The following is a 19,667-nucleotide window of genomic DNA, read 5'->3' as shown; positions in this document are numbered from 1 at the left end:
GGAGAATTCTGCCAGAGGATCTAGAAGTCTGCAGAAGAGAGGAGGCCAAAGGCATTACATAGGGACCCACCAGATGTGAAAGACTTACAGACTTTGGGGAAATGGGCAAGTGTTCTGCTAGAATTTTTGCCTAAGGCAGACTGCCTGCCTTACTGGCTCAAAAGTCAATGGGAGGTATTTGAGGCGTGTCCCCAAATATCAGTTGTCCATGCCTGTACTCCAAAGTAAGAGTCAAACCCTATATAGCCTCACTCATTTGTCCATTTCTTTGGGCACATGTGCCAAGCCTTTGCCCAAAAGGGGGGTATGTCAACATGGAATCTAGAAACCCAAACTTGTAGCCTAGAAAGATTTAAAGATCTCCAGTTTACTTAGTTTAGAGGTTTGACCTTGACATGGGAGAGTTCCTCCCTGAGGGAAAATCCTACCTCACTGGTCTCAGACTATCAATAGACTCTAAGGTAGTTTGGGTGGGAATAGCTAATCCCATCAGATATTAAACATCTCTTTTGTCCTAATGGTTTCTACCCTTAGGCCAAAATCCTTTACCAAAGTAGCTCTACACATGGCTTTCCCCTTTCTGTCCATTGTAAAGCATCAGTCCCTCCTGTAATTCCTCTTTTTCCTTTCTTACCATTGTAAAGTCAATAAACTGTCCCTCACATCCTCAGTCCCCAGGTTTCACCTAAAAAAGGTATTTAAGCTCCCCAACTTTAATGGCCCCTTGGAGTAGTCCATCTATTGTGGTGGCTCTCCCAGGGGTCAGTGTCCAGAGCATCCAGAGCTCAATCCTTGGACTCCGTGTAGTTGTTAGCACACAGCTCTGTGTAGAGTCCTACTATCACTGAACCCCTTTTCCTTGATTAAAGAGTGATTTTTCTGACTATTTAATCGTTCTGTGTTTTGTTTTGTTTTTTCCTAAGTCAACAAAGTCAATGATGAAACCTGGGTTGGGAGTCTGGAGGATTTGAGGGAGAAAAATCCTTAGTTTAGTTTTAGACATTTTTGACAGACTTTAGCCCCTCCCTGGTCCAACACCAGTGCACACTAGCAGCCCTCCCTCCCCAGCACTGTTGGAACAATGGAACAAAGGACTGTGGTTTCACCTGTTCTACAAGACAGAACATCAACATTCTTTGTTCCAGTCTGAGGGATCCAAGTCAAACAATATTCTGTCACCTGCTCAAGAACTCTTCATTCCCAGCCTCTGGAGTGTGGAGTAATCCTGAGTAACTCTCAAGGTAGTGGTTGGCTATCAATATTGATACCCCATTAAATATCCCTATAATCCCAGTAAAAACAGTAAGAGTCAGTCTCTTCCAATGAGAGACTGTGCCCAAGAGTCATAAAAGCCTAAAAGTCAGTGTGGGAATGCCATACTCTCTTAAGATATGTAGTAGAGTAAGAGGTAAGAAGACCCCTTTTAAGATCCTGCTGTAATGTAGACTACCAGTCAGTCATCTGAGTCCAGGGGTGAAGAAGATGTTACCTTTCTAGCTCTGTCTCTGTGTCTCTGTGTCTGTTTCTGTCTCTCTGTCTCTCTCTCTCTCTCTCTCTCTCTCTCTCTCTCTCTCTCTCTCTCTCTCTCTCTGTCTCTCTCTCTCTCTCTGTCTCTGTCTCTCTGTCTCTCTCTGTCTCTCTCTGTCTCTCTGTCTCTCTCTCTCTCTCTCTCTCTGTCTCTCTCTCTCTCTCTCTCTCTCTCTCTCTCTCGGCCAAATACACACCTCCCCTTCCCTTCCCTTGTGTTTAAACTCTCAGGTTGGGGCTCCCACAGCCTGCCAGATGTAAACAAAGGTGTTGAGGTCAATAGGGAAATAAAGGCTCTGTGAAAAGCAGGAGGGCAGCTTGTCAGTTTTCTGACCCACTCTCCCCTGAGGAGTCAGTGGGTCGGTGCTGCTCCCTGGTCCTGGTTATCTGTCCTGGCACCAAAAAGTTTCAGGAATTGTTCTGGGTTGCAGTTTGTACAACAGCCGACCTTTTGGTGGTCCCTAAAGCTCCCATTTTGCAAGTGTAAAAAATAGATTTGAATACAGGACTACAATCCCCACGAGCCTTTGCTCCACTTCCCCAGAATGCCTTGTAATCTCACCTGGGCCGAGAAGGTATTTAAGCTGATTCAAAGGCTTTTGAGGGTCTCTCTTGACTCTTGGACTTATGCTTTGGGGCAGGCATGGCTTTTTTTCATAATGTAGGTGAGGTTGTGTCTAGGCCTCTCTACAGCCTAGACATGTGTATCTTATCCTGTATTTTCTTTAATCCTTAATCTTCAATAAACCTCTAAAAAACTATAATACTCCTTGCAGAGAGAAACTAATTCCTACCTGCCTCAGTCTCCCCAATATCCCTAAATTTTAATCTTTACACAAGATAGTCTCATAGTTCAGAGGGGATGCCAGGATCCATCAGCAGGACGACAGCATAAAATGTAACATCACTCAATGATGTCCTGTGAACTCAGAATTGAATTTGCCCTATAAATTGGGGGCTTTGCTGTCTTTCTGTGGGCATGGCAGGCTTGAGGGAGAGTCCCCCGCTCTTGTGCAATAGTGAATAAAGTGTTTTCTTTTTTGCATTCCTAAAGGTCTCTCACTTTTATTATTTGGGTGCTCTAGACTACACCTTGGTATTGAGGAAGGCAGATTTCCCCTGCAAACACTGGGAACCCCTCCCCCTCCAAACAGCCAATGAGATTAATCCAACCTGCTTTATCCTCTACACCCCAATCCTTCCCCAACCTCTGAAAACCTATGACTTCCCTAACCTAGACAAGACCCTTTTGCTAATCCTCTTAGCATTAGGCCCCCTTACTCTCCCAAAAACTGCCATGTCCACCTACTCTGGTCTCATTCATCTCTTAGGTCAAGCCCCCATCAGTCAGAATGACAACTTAAATTGTAAGAAGTACAGAACATCCCATTCAAGATGTCTAATGAGCAGTTGGATAGAAGACACTGGAGGGCAGCAGAGAGGCTAGGGCTGGATAAATGCATCTCAGAATGATCAACATAGAGATGAGTGAATGTTTGGGAGCTGATGAGATCACCACCTGAAATAGTATGGAGAGTGAAGAGAAAAGAGCCTGGGCAGAGCTATGTGGGAAAACTGGTTAATGGTGCACTAACAAAATTATTTTCCTTAACTAAAATCTCTACCCCCAAATAATAAACAACCTGCACTCTTATCCTATCTAATACTGTCCTCCTCTAGGGGTTTAATCTAGGAAAGGAAGAGGTTTAATCTAGGAAAGGAAAAGTATACAATGAACAATTAGGAAGTTCAAAATTCAGATCAAACATATGCAAAAGAAAAACAAGCAAATAACATCGAAATCAGAAGATAAACAGCTTCCATATTTTGTCAACATCTACAAAGAGATCTAGCTAACATAACTTTCAAACATAGTAAGCTAATACATTATGTAGATGACCTGCTGCTAGCATCACCTGACCCAAAAACATGTTTGGAAGATTTAAAGAAGTTATTAATAGAACTTTCTAAAAAGAAAATCCAGTGGGTTCTCCCAAAAGTCGACTAGAATTTGTCTTGGAGGGGGGCACCAGGAAAATCTCAAGTTAAAGGATAGCAGACATACAGAAACTAGGCATCTGTAGGACCAAGAAAGAACTTAGGGCATTTCTAGGTGTGGTTGGTTTCTCAAGACAGTACATAGTAGGGTATTCTCATATTTCCAAGTGTTTAACTGACTTGACAAAGAAAGAAGTTAAAGAACCGTTGCAATTAAACAAGGAACATCTGGATGCTTTGTCACAGTTGAAAGGAGCCATTTTGACAGCTCTGGCTTTGGGAATACCGGACTATAAAAAGGAGTTCCACTTGTACGTTCATGAAGCAAAGGGCATCGCTTCTGGAATGTTAGCACAATATTTTGGCCTGAATTTAAGGACTATAACATTTTACAGTTCTATCCTCAATCCTGTTACACAGGGAATGGTGCATTGCCTGAGGAACGTTGTGGCTACTGCTCTCATGGTGAAGAAAGCATATGATATAGTACTTGGATGCAAGTTACATGTGTATTCTGTACATCAAGTAGAAAAACTGTTAAGATTGCAGAATATGCATTCTTTTACAGGTACAAGAATATCCCAGTATGAAATCATTTTGCTAGAGAATGACAACATCACTATTCATAGATGTGCACCATTAAACCTAGCTCTCTGATTCCAGATTTGCCATTAGGTGGAGAACCACTTCGTGACTGCAACCAAGTTGTAGAAATGATGTATAAACCTAACAAAGATCTTAAAGACACACCTCTTAGTGATCCCACTATGGAGTTATACACAGATGGATCCTCATACATTCACAGAGGATGCAGGGTTACAAGAGCTGCTCTAGTTAACAATGACAAAATGCTATGGTATGCATCATTACCAAGTCATGTTAGTGCCCAGGGCACCGAGTTAAAAGCTCTGCTCGAAGCTCTAGAGTTATCAAAAGGCAAAAGATTGGACATTTATTTAGATTCAGCTTATGCATTTACAACGATTCACTCATCTGCATTTATTTGGAAAAACAGAGGGTATAGAACATCAGCTGGGAAACCAATTGCATATGGCAAATGAATAGACCTTCTTATAAAAGCTGCAGAACTTCCAAAAGAGGTGGCCATAATCCAATGCAAGGCACATACTCATGGAGAAGACAGACTATCCATAGGGAATGAAGGAGCAGATATTATATGCTGCGAGATTTGGTCCCCACTGTGTGCTGAATTTCTCTCTGGTTGATAAGCATAATCTTACCGAAGCTTACAGTGGAGATGAAGTTCAGGCATGGAAAGAGCTACTAGGTGCTAAATTAATCAAAGGCGTCTGAGTTGCTCAAGAGGGTAAACCAATTCTCCCTAGAAAATTATATCAACATCTATGTACCGTGATTCATGCAAAAGGACATTATGGGGTGCAGGGTATTCTGGATATAGTATAGCATTTTTGGACAGCACCTGGAATAATAACAAATGCCATTAGAACTTGTCAGGCATGTGAAACATGTAGAAAATACAATCAAGGACATTTTAAGAACATAGCATTGGGAGGCAGACCTCTCAGTTACATGCCTTTCCAGTGTATTCAAATTGATTACATTAACATGCCCAAAGACAAGTGATACAAGTATGCATTGGTTACTGTGGATAGACTGACAACATGGGTTAAAGAGTATCCAGCCAAGAAAAATGATCCAGCCACAGTAGTAAGATTTCTACTGAAAGAAATGATCCCTAGGCATGGCATTCCCGATACCATAGACTTGGACAGGGAGGTCTCATTTCACTTCCCAAGTTCTGCAAGAAATATACAAGACCTTAGGTATCAAATGCAATTGACACGATGTCTATAGACCCCAAAGTTCAGGCCAAGTGGAAATAATGAACAAAGAATTAAAAACACAAATAGGAAAACTCTGTTCATAAACATACTTGAAATGGACAGATGTTATACCTCTTGCTTTGTTGCACATTAGAACAAGACCTAGAACTGATTTGCATATATCACCATTTGAAATGCTGTATGGTCAACCACTTCGGCATGGTAGGATAGTAAAGCCATCATATCTGTCCATGTTAAGAGTGGAATGCAAGGGGCAGCTGGGTAGCACAGTGGATTGAGAGTCAGGCCTAGAGACAGGAGGTCTTAGGTTCAAATCTGGCCTCAGACACTTCCCAGCTGTGTGACCCTGGGCAAGTCACTTGACCCCCATTGCCCAGCCCTTACCACTCTTCTGCCTTGGAGCCAATACTCAGTATTGATTCCAAGACGGAAGGTAAGGGTTTTAAAAAAAAGAGTGGAATGCATGCTTCATGAATATTTGAAGCAAATACAGTATAGGCTGGAGAAACTAAGAAAGCTAGGATTACTTGTTCAAAGAATACCATTAGATTTTTCATTGCATAAGATAAAACCAGGAGACAAAGTATATGTCAAGAATTTTAATAGAGAATCTCCTACAGAACCAAGATGGAGAGGCCCAGTAATGGGCGTAATGTTAATATCGACATCTGTAAAGGTTAAACAAAAAGATCCATGGTTTCACGCTTCATATGTAAAATTACATCATACCCATAACATTACCAGCAATGAGTATGAATAAAATAGCAGCAACAGCAAGAATAGATCTAGCAACAGTTAACAATAGTCCCTATAAAAGGAAAGCTATGAAAGAGAAACCATAAAGAATGCACATGAAAGCATTGCATACATTAATATGGAGTGCAAATAAAAACAAATTAAAACAAGCACTGCAAAAAGCAAAAATAGAATAGCTCCAGATAGACAGAAATACATACACACTAGAATTAGTTCCAATGAAAAATGTCTCTGCTAAAGTCTCTGCCAACAATCACAACAACAAGGAAAATGTAACAAAATTACTTGATTAGGAAGACGTGACTCTATGAAATACTTTATATATTCACCCACAAGCTAATAGCAGAATTCTATCTCCAAAGAAAAATGAACATCTTAGAGAAATAAACTATGCAAATAAAACCCCCTTGTGAATATCGAACATCAAATGATAAAAGATAATATCATATTTAAATTTCTAACATACATTCTAAAAACATATACAATACAACATACTACATACACCCACACATGAAGATAATCATATGTAATATCATACATCCACACATGAAGAATTAACTCTTGAACACTGACAAGCATGCATAAAAAACTCAATCCTTACTTCCATGCACAAGGAAACAGAATTCAATCTTACATACATGCAGATGGAAAGCTTAAATGAATGCATGTTCCTGAACGTTCCTGTATGTTCCTATGTGTTAAAGAACAAGGGACTTCAATCAAGGTGAGACAACAGTCAAAACGTGTATGCAGAACAGATGAAAAACCCAAGACACGTGTTTCTACAATCAACATCAAAGACATGGAAGGACTTTGAAATTTTGAACTGATGGTTAACTTCACATATAGGTACACACATATATGTGCAATTACACATAAGCACAATGTGGAAGAGAATCTCATGGACTGGGTAAGTATACAACACATTGCATAATTGCAACACACAAAATTCATACTGATATACTTATAAATTTCTGTGGAAAATTCAAACAAAGAAATTTTTCTTATCTGCATGACTTTGCACAAAAATTACAATATTGTATTATAGTTGTAGATATGTAAAATCTGTATAGATACAGCATATGTACATATGTAAATACTAATGGACTAACAAATTAATAATGTTAGGGTAATTCATTAATGTTCTAATTATGAACGACAGGGAAAGTTAAAATTTGTTCAAATTTCTAGGTGATGTAGGGACAGATGTGTAGCGTTAATTATTGAAATTAAGTTACCTAATGATCTTAGTAACAATTGCTATTCATAGAAACTTTTACTTAGAACATATTATAGACATAAGGATATAAGATAGTTACATTGTCAAAAATATTGTTTAAATTGTTATATTGTTTACTATTATGTTAAAAAACCATATTTGTGTGCTGAATCCCTATTACCTAAACCATTTTCCTACACCCAAAACTTAGCATAGAGTTAGTTAGAATAGTTGAGACAGACTAAGATTTATTTAGGGGGGAGGGGTAGTGGAATAGTTTAACATAGTATAGGGTTAAAAATTAGATAGTTAGGAATTTGTTGAGATAAACTTATGAGTTAAGTAAGGTTAATACAGAATGCAGGTTGCATTCTAAGAAAGACAAAACGGTGGATTTGTGAAAGAGTAAATTGAAGAAAACCTGCAAACAGAGACAATGGATAGAGGTTTGAAGAGTTGTCCATCAAGTAGCATTCCAAAGGAGAATGTGACAGGGAGGAGGCAGTTGAGAGAAACACCCAAAATGCTAAAAATCTCTCTCTTTCTCCTGGCACCTGAAGGAGGAAGGACTGAGAATATCCTTTCCTTGTTGGAATGATTTTTTCTCTCTACCTTATCAAGAAGTGACTCAAAGATCCTCAAACCTATTAGCCATATCCCTCATCCAAGACTCTATAATTTTATTTCTCAATTTAGGATTATTTAAGATCAGGGAAATCCTAAACCCTCTATCCTATCCAATTTCCTTTTCCTTCCCCTTCCTTAAATAAACCCCTTGTTCCAACCACTTAAAGAATGAGTTATCTATTAGATATCTCAGGCAACTTACTCAGAACTGAATCCCAGTTTGTCACCAACTGAAGAGAGTAACTGAAGTGGGAGGGAGAAGGGAGGAGGGAGGCAGATCTGATTCCTCATTACCATAATCCATAAAGGAACAACCACCTAATACATGTGTGAATGGCTTGACACAAATAGGTATATAAATCTTTTGGTAACAGAGGTTTTCCAGTGTCTTCAATCCGTATCCACTGTTCTTTCCTTGCTCCAAATTTCTCCTTCCATCTCTGAATTTCTGAGTCTATATAAGCTCTTTCTAAATCCTCAGACTCAATAGATGACAAATTCATTACATACACTGGAGCATTCTGGGCTACAAACTTAGCAGTTATATCAGCTCTATGATTTCTTTTAGAGACTGAATCCCTGCCACAAGTATCATTTCTACAATGGATCACCAGTAGCTGTTTAGGTTTCTGGATAGCATCCAACAACTCAGTTATTATTTTTGCATGTGTAATTGGTTTTCCCAATGCAGTAACAAAATCTCATTGTTTCTAGATCTTTCTTGTTGCATGACATACAGAAAATGTATAATGAAAGTCTGTAAAAATATAAGCACTATTAGTATCAGCTAGAAGAAGTGCTTGCTTCAATGCCACTAACTCTTCTCCTTGAGCACTAAGTTACTAGGTAACGAGTCATACCACAATGTTTCAAATTCTTTGACCACTGCAGCACCTGTACATCAAATTCCATCACACAAATATGAAGAACCATCTGTGAATAATACCAAGCCTGGATATTCAATAGGAGTGTCTTTCAAATCCAACCTAGGCATGTCCACTAGATCTACTACTTCTACACATTCATGCAATGGTTTACCATTCTTTGGAAAATCAGGAGGAAGTGTAGCTAGATTTAATACACTATACCTCCTTAACTGGATGTTCTCAGTACCCAGGAGAATAATTTCATATTTAGAAATTCGTTGATATGAATAAGCTTGAGTACAAAATTTCCACATTAGTGCTTCTATTTGATGTAAACAATATACAGTTAATGGACATCCCAAAACTAAATCTTCTGGACTTCTGGACTAATTTCTGGACTTCTGGACTAACACTGCAGCAGTTGTTAGACCCCTTAGATAAGGAACTGTACCAGCAGCTATTGGATCAAGCTGAAAACTATAATATGCAATTGGACAATAACTCTGTCCTAAAGTCTGTGTCAGTATTCCAGAAGCAATACCTTTAATTTCATTAACAAATAGTTGAAATGGTTTTGTATAGTCTGAGATACTCAAAGCTGGGACAGATAAAATGGCTTCTTTAAGCTTACTTAAGAATTGCAGATTTCCAGGTTTTAGTTTCAGAGGTTCTGGTTCTGTATTCCTGGTTAAGTCTGTTAGACATTTGTTAGTTCACTATACCCAGGTATCCATTGCCTACAGAAACCAGTTGTTCCAAGAACAGCTCTGAGTTGCTTTTGGGACTTAGAAGCACTCAGTTTCTGGATATCTGCTATTCTTTTCTATGTGATACTTCTGGAACCCTCCAATAACACAAAACCAAAATATTGCTCTGGAGGCAAAACCCATTGTAATTTTACCTTGGAGATTTTATGCCCACACATATATAATTCTAACAAAAGAATCTTGCTATCTCTCAGAAACACCTTAGAATTTGGGGGTGCAAGAAGACTATCACCTACAAAATGCACCAATTTACTTTCTTTGAATGTTATAGTTTTCAGATCTCTAGAATTTGTGAAAATTGCCCTGGAAAATTGGTAAATCCCGCGGCAAACAAGTCCATGTCCACTGGGTTTTTTCACAGGTAAAAGCAAAGGTCTTTTGAGAATCCTCATGAATTGGAATTGAGAAAAAAGCTGAGTATAAATCTACCACAGTGAAGTATCTAGCCTGACTTGGAATGGAAGAAATTATAGCAGCTGGACTTGGCACAACAGGATGAGTCTTGATTATATAATCACTGACTGCTCTTAAATCCCATATAAAATGATATACACTTTTGCCATTCTGATCTAACTTTGGTTTTTTGACTGCAAGAATAGGAGTATTAAATTCTAAGAAGAAAGGTATTATGATCCCTTGTTGGATTAGGGATTTAATGATTGGTCTTATACCCTCAATTTCTTTAATAAAGGGATATTGAGGTAGACAAGGAACTGGTCCTTCCTTAGTCCTCACCTTGACTGGAGTAGCTGATTTCACTAGACCTACATCTGTGGAAGACTTTGACCAAAGATCTTCAGGGATATCCTCAGGTATTGGAAAGATTGATTCTAAGTCACCTTCTGTACTGACTAAATCTAAGAACAGCAACGGAAAAGCTTTCAGAGATTCTTTTGATAGATGTAATGAGATATCACCAGTATCAGTACATTGGATTGTTGCCCTTAATTTACATAATAAATCTCTACCTAAAAGATTCATTGGACAGTCTGGCATACACAGAAATGCATGTGCCACAGATAATGGAACTAAAGTAATTATTTTTGGTTATAATTTTGCTACTCTCTGTGGTTTACCAGTAGCTCCTATTACTTCCACTGTACCGACAACTCTACAATTAGGAAAACATTGCAAAACTGATTTACTAGCTCCAGTACCAACCAGAAGATCATAAATCTGGTCTCCAATAGTTATAGACACATGTGGTTCTGTACTATTTGGTGGTTGAAATGTTTCCAACTCTAGTGCTAGCACAGTAACATCAGTACAAAGCTCAGTCATTTCTGTCCATCCAAATTTACATCTGCTTAAATTGCATGATATTCCCAGGATTTCACATCTTTAACACCATCATCAGCTTTTTCACTACTCTCATTAGTCTTTATAATCTCTACCTTGATAACATTGTTCTCATTTACAATCACATCTTTATCCAATTTACATTCTTCATTTTTTCCATTATTTCACAATCAGAATTTTCCACTAATTTTCCATTAAAATTTTCTTTTTCCTCACAATTATTAATACTAATTACATTATCCTTTGTTTCAATCACATTAGTTATAAATTCATTAACTTTATTTCCATTTTCTCTTGAGTCTTCATATACAGGAGAATTCCAGGTATACCTTCATAATGAACATGCCCCTTTGTTCTGATCACCCTTATGTTACAAATTACTTGACTGTATTTGGGTCTTGCTCCTGGTTTTACCCATTCTTGCATAGTGTTCAAATCAGGTGTTTGAGCTCCCTAAAAGCAAGCATTTTGGCAATTGTTAACATTATTTCTCCTTTGATAATTATTGTTATTCCACTTATTATTATACTGTCTATTATATCCATTATTCTGATTTAGTTGCCTAGAAAATTGCCCTCTGAATCTACATTCCCTAACAAAATGTCCTACTCGATTACATAAGAAACATTGTTGAGGTCCAGATCTTTCTCTTGACTTGTACTGGTTGTCTGGTGGCACAGATCTAAGTGCTGCCACTGTCTTTATTTCCTTTATTTCATTGTCCCTTGCTTTACTTTCAGCATCTTTTAATTTCTTTTTCAAATCCTCAATTACTGTATCCCTGTCTTCATATCTATCATCATTGTCCATGCATAAATAAGTTGCTCTTCTCCTTAATTCTTCCAAACCCATCTCTTCCCAATCTGGGCAATTACTTTTTAAAAAGAATTTTATCTTAGGACATGTATTTTTTACAGATAGTCTCTTGATGTGTGCAATTGTGTCATCTGCTAACACATCAAGGCCTAAAATTATTTCAGCAGCATCTGTGATTCTCTCTAAATTATTAGTTGGTGATTCATTTTGTTTTTGCTTAATGTTCTCAAATTTGGACCAGGAATTAGGGTGTTTGGTATGCTTCTTCATTAAATCCATTACTTCTTGGCTTGTTTTATCCTTGCATAATCAGGGGATGAATTCATATCCACACCTTCAAAATCCTGTGGCCATGGCGTCAAAGATGGATCATTTCTAGTTTCCTCTATGAATCACTTCCTTTCTCTCTTGGTTAATAACTCCTTCATTAATAAGTTAAAATCAGCATAATCAGGGTCAAAGATTTCTATAGCCCTCTGAAATACTTTTACTACCTTATTAGGTCTGAAAAGCAAGGGGTTCTATGACTGATCATTTCCAAATCCTCAGGAGTAAACAATTTATGAGTTTTAACCTTATATACTTCATCTTGTGTAACCACAGGTATATCCCTTAGAGGAAACAATGATGCCTGGGTCTTATTACATACAGTATCCTCCCTTTCCAATCTGATCATCTTCTTAATATTTCCTTCATTATTTTCCTTATTTATATCATTATCTTTTAAATCATTCAAAACACCATTATTCAAAAATCATCCTCTCTTTCATACATTGTTCCATTGACTCTAGTTTATCTTTCATTATCATAATCATCTGCTTCATCTCAGAATCTTTGGTTATCCACAAAACTATTGCCTTTAGTATATAGTCAACACCAAAAAACAAAACTCTACCTTTATACAAGAGAAGTAAATATAAACAAATCAATGGTACATAAGCTAACACAGTTCTTATAGTTAAAGATATCACTGGCTCCATCTATTCATATCCTAAAATAATATAACAATGGGAAAACAAGGTGAAAATCACATAAGGAATAATGCCATGGGCTAGGGTCCAGCCCCACTCATGGCTCCAGGTGTCCTTGGTAGGTGAAGTGGATAGGCTAAATGAGAGATGGAAGGCAGCTCTTTGTAAATGTTTCTGTCTGGGATAGGCTCCGCATGAAGTGGCTGCTTCATCATGCCCAGGTTTAGCCTTTATTTTTATACACATTTTCTTGGTACTCAGAAACATTATTCAACATGTATGTTTGAGTAAAGATAATTTAATCCATCTTGGAATCAATACTGTGTAGAAGAGTGGTAAGGTCTAGGCAATGGGGGTCAAGTGACTTGCCCAGGGTCACACAGCTGAGAAGTGTCTGAGGTCAGATTTGAACATAGGACCTTCCATCTCTAAGCCTGGCTTTCAATCCACTGAGCTACCCAGCTGCCCCCAATACATTAACTTTTAACAAACTATTTGATTAACATTCTGAGATCATTCTATACATTGATTTTGACAGGAAACACAAAGATTCTACCCAAGACAAATGATTTTGTCACAGGAGGCTTAATTTTCTCATTAACCTGTGAGGAGTTTTGAGCTTACAGACAATCAAGAAAAATCACTTATTACCTTTAATAAAAATAGATAATCAATTGGAAATTTTAGAGGCAATTCAACAATCATAGCAGTAAGGTTGAGAGATCAGAGGGGTACTAAGAACACAATTCAGATTTAATATTAGGCTGATCATTTTTCAGGGTTTAGGGAGTTTTTCAAGGAGGGTTCTGGTTGGTAGAATCAAGTCACTGAGGCTTAATGAAGCATGCTATACCAAAGCATTTTGTACAGGTCTTTATGATTGATTTATGTACTAACTTTAGGAGAATAAGTTTCTGTACAGGGGGTAGGGGATATTCTGGGCTTGGCTTGTGGACACAGCTTTTGCTGGGAATTATGTACCTAAGCAAAAATTAATCCATAATAGTCTTTTGGGTTTGGATTTGAGAGTCTGATCTTTTGGTGATATTTTGGGGAAATAGTGTGCAAGCATTTTGCTCTTATATTACTTTTTCTGAGACTAGGGAGAGGACAATAATCATGTCAATTCCATTACTAAGGGATATGGATGAGAGAAGTCATACAGAGGGAGCTGAGTGGACAATTCCATCCTGTGAAGGAGTCACTTTGTGACCTCCTGGCTTCCACAAGTGACCTTGTCAAGACGTCATGGCCTGATGGCTCCCAGAAGGATATGTAGGAAACAATCCCACAAAAAATACAAAATAACATTTGCCATGTCTCCTGACATAATAGTAAATGTGTACATGAAGTTGCTATAAAATACAGGATTCATGTTATTACTATCCACTATGATTAGTAATAACAAACACCAAATAACAGAATAAAAAAACAACAACAAAAATGACTTCCCAACACCTGTACTTTTAGGCTATTTAGAATTTAAACCTCCTTCAATGTCAATCATGAGTCAGAGTTCTGTGTCAATCAGGAGCAAGTGGTATCAGCACCTTGGAGAGCAACCAAGTGCTGGAGAGGGACAATGGAATGTTTCCAGCTGGTCCAACTGTCTTCCTGTTTTACTTTGGTCTAAATCAATTTTTGTAGGTTTGCCCTACTGATTAACCAAATGTAATTCTGAATAGAGAAATGTAATAGGGAGGGTTTTTGTACGGGATAAATAAGGGTTCAAAACTAAATAGATATATAAAAATTAACAAATTAATTTATCTAATGGGTAAAGGGGAAAAGGGAATTAGGAAATAACTAATTCTTAACCCAAACAAAGATTAAAACCCTTACACCTACTATAATTGTTCTGAACTAAATTCTTAAATTAGTAACTAAAGTTAGGGGTTTTGGCAGGAACAAAGCCAGGGCCAGAGAATCTCACAACACAGAAGTCCTCTTTGATTCAAGCAGTAATCCCAAAAGTAAGTCACCAGCATTGTTGAAATCTACTTCTCTGTAGCAGTAGTAGGCAGGAACAGGTAGAATATCAAGAAAGCCAAAGAAGAGGGAATCACTGGCTCTCTGGGTCCACTCCAGAAATACCAAACAGAAGCCCTCTGGGCTTTCCTGACTGCTAGAGGAAAACTCTTTCCAGAGTTCACCAACTATGAGTTGGTGAATCTAGCAACTGCCTGTGTCCTCAGTTTTTGAGAGTTTTGTGCAGAATTTTGCTTTGCTTGATCTCTTGCTGTCAACTTGCAAAATTCCTTACTACAATGGCCATGATCTGGAAAAAGAGCCAACAAAAAGCACTGAGGAGTGGTGAGATAGGAAGAGAACCAAAGGAGAGAAGAATCCTGAAAATCTAGAGAGAAGAGAACATCAAGGAGGCTAGAATGATCAACAGTGTCAAAAGCTTCAGAGAGATCAAGAAAGATGAGTTCTAAGAAAAACCATTAGATCTAGGAATTAAGAAATCATTAGTAACTTTAGAAAGAGCAGTTTAGGTTGAATTGTGAGGTTAGAAAACAGACTGTAGAGAATTATGAAGAAGATAAAATGTTCAAAGGAGAAGTCTGAAAGAGAAGCTTCTCCTTTGGACTTCTTTGGAGAGTTTCTTCAGACTTCTCCATTGGAGTTTGTCTTTGGAGACTCTGCATCGGTGAGCTGGACTGAAAGAGGAGACTCTTTCCCTGGATCCTGCATAGGCTTGCTAGGTGAGTAGTTGGCCTTCTTTTCCTGGCTTCTGGAGAGATTGGTTCTGGAGAGGCCTTCCTTTCTTGGAGGAGGCTGCATTTTGGCAGAACCCTTGCTGAAGACACTACTGAGACCCCCTAGCTCTTACCACAACTCCTTGTAGAGACAGGGAACTGAGAGCCCTTCCTGGGTGGTGAGCTGGACAGAAATTATAGTGTATAGACAGAAGAAAAACAACTGCTTGATCACATGGGTCAGTGGGGCAATGACTGGAAAAGTAGACTCTAAAAGATAAGCCTAGTGCAAATATTAATAATATGGAAATGGTTCTTGATCAATGACACATGTTAAACCCAGAGGATTGTGCGTCAGATACGAGAAAGGGGTGGGGAGAGGGGAGGGAAAGAACATGAATCTTGTAACCATGGAAAAATATTCTAAATCATCTAATTAAAAAAAAAAAAGAAATTATAGTGTATCTAGCTAGGCAATACTTTCTATTTCCTTTCTACATTTCTCTCTTTTACTTTATCTCTATTAAACTAAATTATTAAGAGCAACTAACAGACTCATGACTTAAAAGTTAATTTTTAAATCGGGACCACAATATTACTTTAGAAGCCTCATATTTAGCATAAAATCTAAATTTTAAATGAAGGAGAGGCATCTGTTGTAAATGACACTCTCAAAGATTTTATCCAAAAATGGGAAGAAAGCTATGGAATGATAGGGAAAAGGGATGAAGACTCAATTGAGAGTTTTTTGAGCATGAAGACACATACGCATGTTTATAGGAAATAGCAAAGCAGCCATGAGAGAGAGACAGATTGAAGATGAGTTAAAGTGGGGATAAAAGAAGGGCTCAAACTAGAGAACATGGAATAGAATAAGTAGATGTTGATGGTTTTGACTTGGCAAGAAGAGTCACCTTATTAGACAAATGGCTTTCATTTTTTCAGTGAAATATGAGGTAGTGTTTTCATCCAAGAGGGTGAGTGGAAGGGGAGTCATAGCAGCTTTGAGGAGGGATGAGAAGATTTAGTAGGGTCAGCTGTGTTGAGTAGGGCAGTGTGAACAAGGGGATGACTAGAAACAAGGAAATTTGAAGTTTGAAGAAATGTATCAGAAGAGAAGCAACTTCACAAAACCTGGGGGGGGGATGGGATAGGATTCCATCCAGGATCAAAAGCAGTTGGAGGAAAAGACCCAAGGTTCTTCTTATCTGGAACTCTGTGGAGCTGGGTGGGAGAACTACAAATCTCGAAATCCTTTGCTTGAACAGAAGAAGATCTCAATCTTTTCTTGAACAGAAGATCTCAATTCTCAACTGGAGCCAATCTTTGGGATAAAGACTCCCTTTTTCCCTTAGGGAAACCCAGAGCTTCTTCCTGAAAAGATTTCCTTGGTCAAACCCTCCAAAGCTATATAGGAAAGAAAATCTTAGAGACTTCCTCTTCCCCTCTGTCCTTTCATTATCTTTTAATTTCTTTTCCAACAACTTTATACCCAAATAAAACAGATATCTTAATTTATAGTAGAACTTGAATCAGAGTCTATGTGTTAGGAGGGAAACTTCAATCCATCAGTTAAGAAGGAGGCTGAGGGGAACCAGACTTACCCTTTAGTCTATACTGACTGACTCCATTGGTAACAGTTCAGCTTAGAGAAAGAAAGAAATGCCAATTACTATTCAATCTCCAACAGCTAAACATTGGTTCCTTCCTTTTCAAAGTCCCCCTCACTATTACAATAGTGAGTTAATTAGGGAGATGCAAAAGAGTTGCTTTGCAGCAGTGAGGGTCTACATCTCACCATACACCATGATAAAGTCCAAATGGGTACTAAGTCTATAAATAAAAGGTGATACCACAGACAAATTAGGGGAGCACAGAAAAGTTTACCTGTCAGAGTTACAGTTAAGGGAAGAATTTATGACCAAAGAAGACATTGAGAACATAACAAAAATGAAATGGATCAAGTTGATTGCATCAAATTAAAAAGGGGTTGTACAAACAAAACCAATGCAGCCAAGATTATAAGGTAAACAATAAACTGAGGAAAACATTTTCTAGCAAGTGTCTCTGACAAAAAGTCCAGGAAACTTTAATTTCATTCAGCAGCACATGTATAGGAGTGAAATAATGGTGGGAGTGACTTAAGGATCAAGATGGGGAAGGAAGGAGAGTGTTAATAGAGCAGGGACAAGGCACAACTCTCAGGGGTCACTTTAGGTAAATAATGTGCCTTTTACTGTGCTGAATATTAGTAAATCAGGTGGCAGAACCTAGGACGGCTATAGTCAATACTTTGAAAAAATCCCTGTCCCCTGTAATTTTTTTGAAACCCTATTTTTTTTTGACACAATTGCTGTGGACGTGCCAGCTCGCACACTGAGTTGTAGCTGAAGGATGTCAGTTCCAGGTGATGCTGGGTAAAGGTCTAGATATTTAAAGAAAGCCTTGGCAAAAGAGACCTGGGTGAGGTCAGTATTTACAGCAGCGTAGTCTTTGGGTTTCAGGGAAGGGGTAAAGGAGAAGAATTGTCCAAAGATTCCTGGATTGATCAAGTGAGGATTTTCCTGGTCTTGCCTGTGCTTAGAATGCCCATTAACTGGGTCCTACCAGTCTACCAAAGGCTGATAATGATAAACTTTCCCCCACTCCAAGTTCCATTCACCTCTGACTGGTGCATGAGGTTAATACTTTACTAACAGTAGTTAAAGCCTTGAGTCTAAGGCTTTTATTGGTCTACAATATATTCTGTGCTTATCTGTCCATGTTATGGGATCTTAAATTGTACATTCCTAGAGGTTAGCAATTGTGTCTACTTACCCTTGATTCTGAATTCAGAATCCTGGAGTGCCTGGAAGATAAACAGGTATTTAAGGAAGGCCTTTTTGGGATGGTTATTGTCTGAGTAGCCACACTGATGACATGAAAGGCTGTGCGTGCCTGGACTGTTCAGTAAGGTTCACATCCTCAGGAGACCTTTCAAACTTCCTCAAGTTGAATATTATTAGCCCACATTGGCCTGCCACCCCCTGGTGAATCAGAAAATCTATTAGTGGGAGGTCTGACCACATCACACACTTTTCCCATCCCACCTCCCCAACACTGTCACAGAATATATGCCACGTATCACCTGGAATATCAAATATCAAATCCTCTGGTCTGCCATTCCTACCTTTACAGTTTCCTTATACCTCCCGCCTTCCGTCAATCTGCCCCCCACCAAACGGAGGTTTAGTATTTTCTTGAATATTTATGAACAATGTATTTCCTCTTTTGAAAACTGTCAGAAAATTTAAAAAATATTAATACTTTATGTTTTGAAATTAAAGTAGTTGCCAAACAAGTACAGATTACAAGTAATGAATTAATGGAGAGTCTCTAATAGGTATACAAATGTTTATATTTAAATACTTTGTTTATAATCTTTGTCCATATATCTATTATGAATTGGATTTTGCCTCCATTATTATTTTTTTAAATCCCTAATTTCTGTCTTAGAATTGACATTAAATATAAGTTCTAAGGCAGCAGATCTGTAAGGGCTAGGCAATCAGGGTTAAGGGACTTGTCCAGGGTCACATAGTTAGCTAGGAACTCTATGTTTAGGAATAGGGATCCAGAGAGTCCCTAAAACTCAAGGTAGTTATATCCATTCTCCCTCTCTCCCCAGCCCAAATTATGACCAAAGGTTCTTTGGGGGGAGAGAGGGTATAACCCTATTACAAATATATAAGTGTTCAGTAATTTTTTTCAGTAGTATGAATATTTTTGTGACTCCATTTAAGGTTTTCTTAGCAAATATAGTAGAGTGACTTGCTGTTTCCTTCTCCAGCTCATTTTACAGATGAAGAAACTAAAGTAAACAGGGTTAAGTGACTTGCTCAGAGTCATACAGTTAATAAGAGTCTGGAGCCAAATTTTAACCCATGTCCTCCAGACCTGTCTCTCTGTCCTCTGTGCTGAGCCACCTAGCTGCCTCCTCTTATTTCTTAATTGTACCATACATATTTTAGATGTCAAGTCTTTAATCTGTAATATTTCACATTAACTTTTTTTTGTCGTTATTTTCTCTTATATTGCTTTTGTTGCATAGAATTCTTCTGGGATTCTTTTGAGGGCTGGGTTGGAACAATATCTTTAAAGCAAGCCAGTTAACTTACCTTATGCCTATGGGAAGGGAATGACTCTCCCCATTATGTTGCTTTGTTTAGATATCATCAATCAGTGACCTGGAGGTCTTTTACCATTGAAATGTGCAGAGATATCCAGGTCCTCAAAGAAAGGAAGTTGAAACCA

At 38.2% G+C, this 19,667-nt stretch overlaps 1 long non-coding RNA gene across 1 annotated transcript; it reads left to right on the top strand.

Moving 5' to 3' along the window:
* The first annotated feature begins 1,147 nt into the window (after nucleotides 1-1,147).
* On the top strand, nucleotides 1,148-3,181 carry LOC103097294 (uncharacterized). Its single transcript, XR_472310.2, has 2 exons — nucleotides 1,148-1,241; nucleotides 2,859-3,181. It is a non-coding gene; the product is annotated as an uncharacterized LOC103097294 (long non-coding RNA).
* Nucleotides 3,182-19,667: the final 16,486 nt, after the last annotated feature.

Source organism: Monodelphis domestica, chromosome 5 (assembly GCF_027887165.1).
Source record: "Monodelphis domestica isolate mMonDom1 chromosome 5, mMonDom1.pri, whole genome shotgun sequence".
Classification (NCBI taxonomy): domain Eukaryota; kingdom Metazoa; phylum Chordata; class Mammalia; order Didelphimorphia; family Didelphidae; genus Monodelphis; species Monodelphis domestica.
Note: the sequence above shows the minus strand (reverse complement) of the source record. Positions and strands in the feature narration are given on the sequence as shown.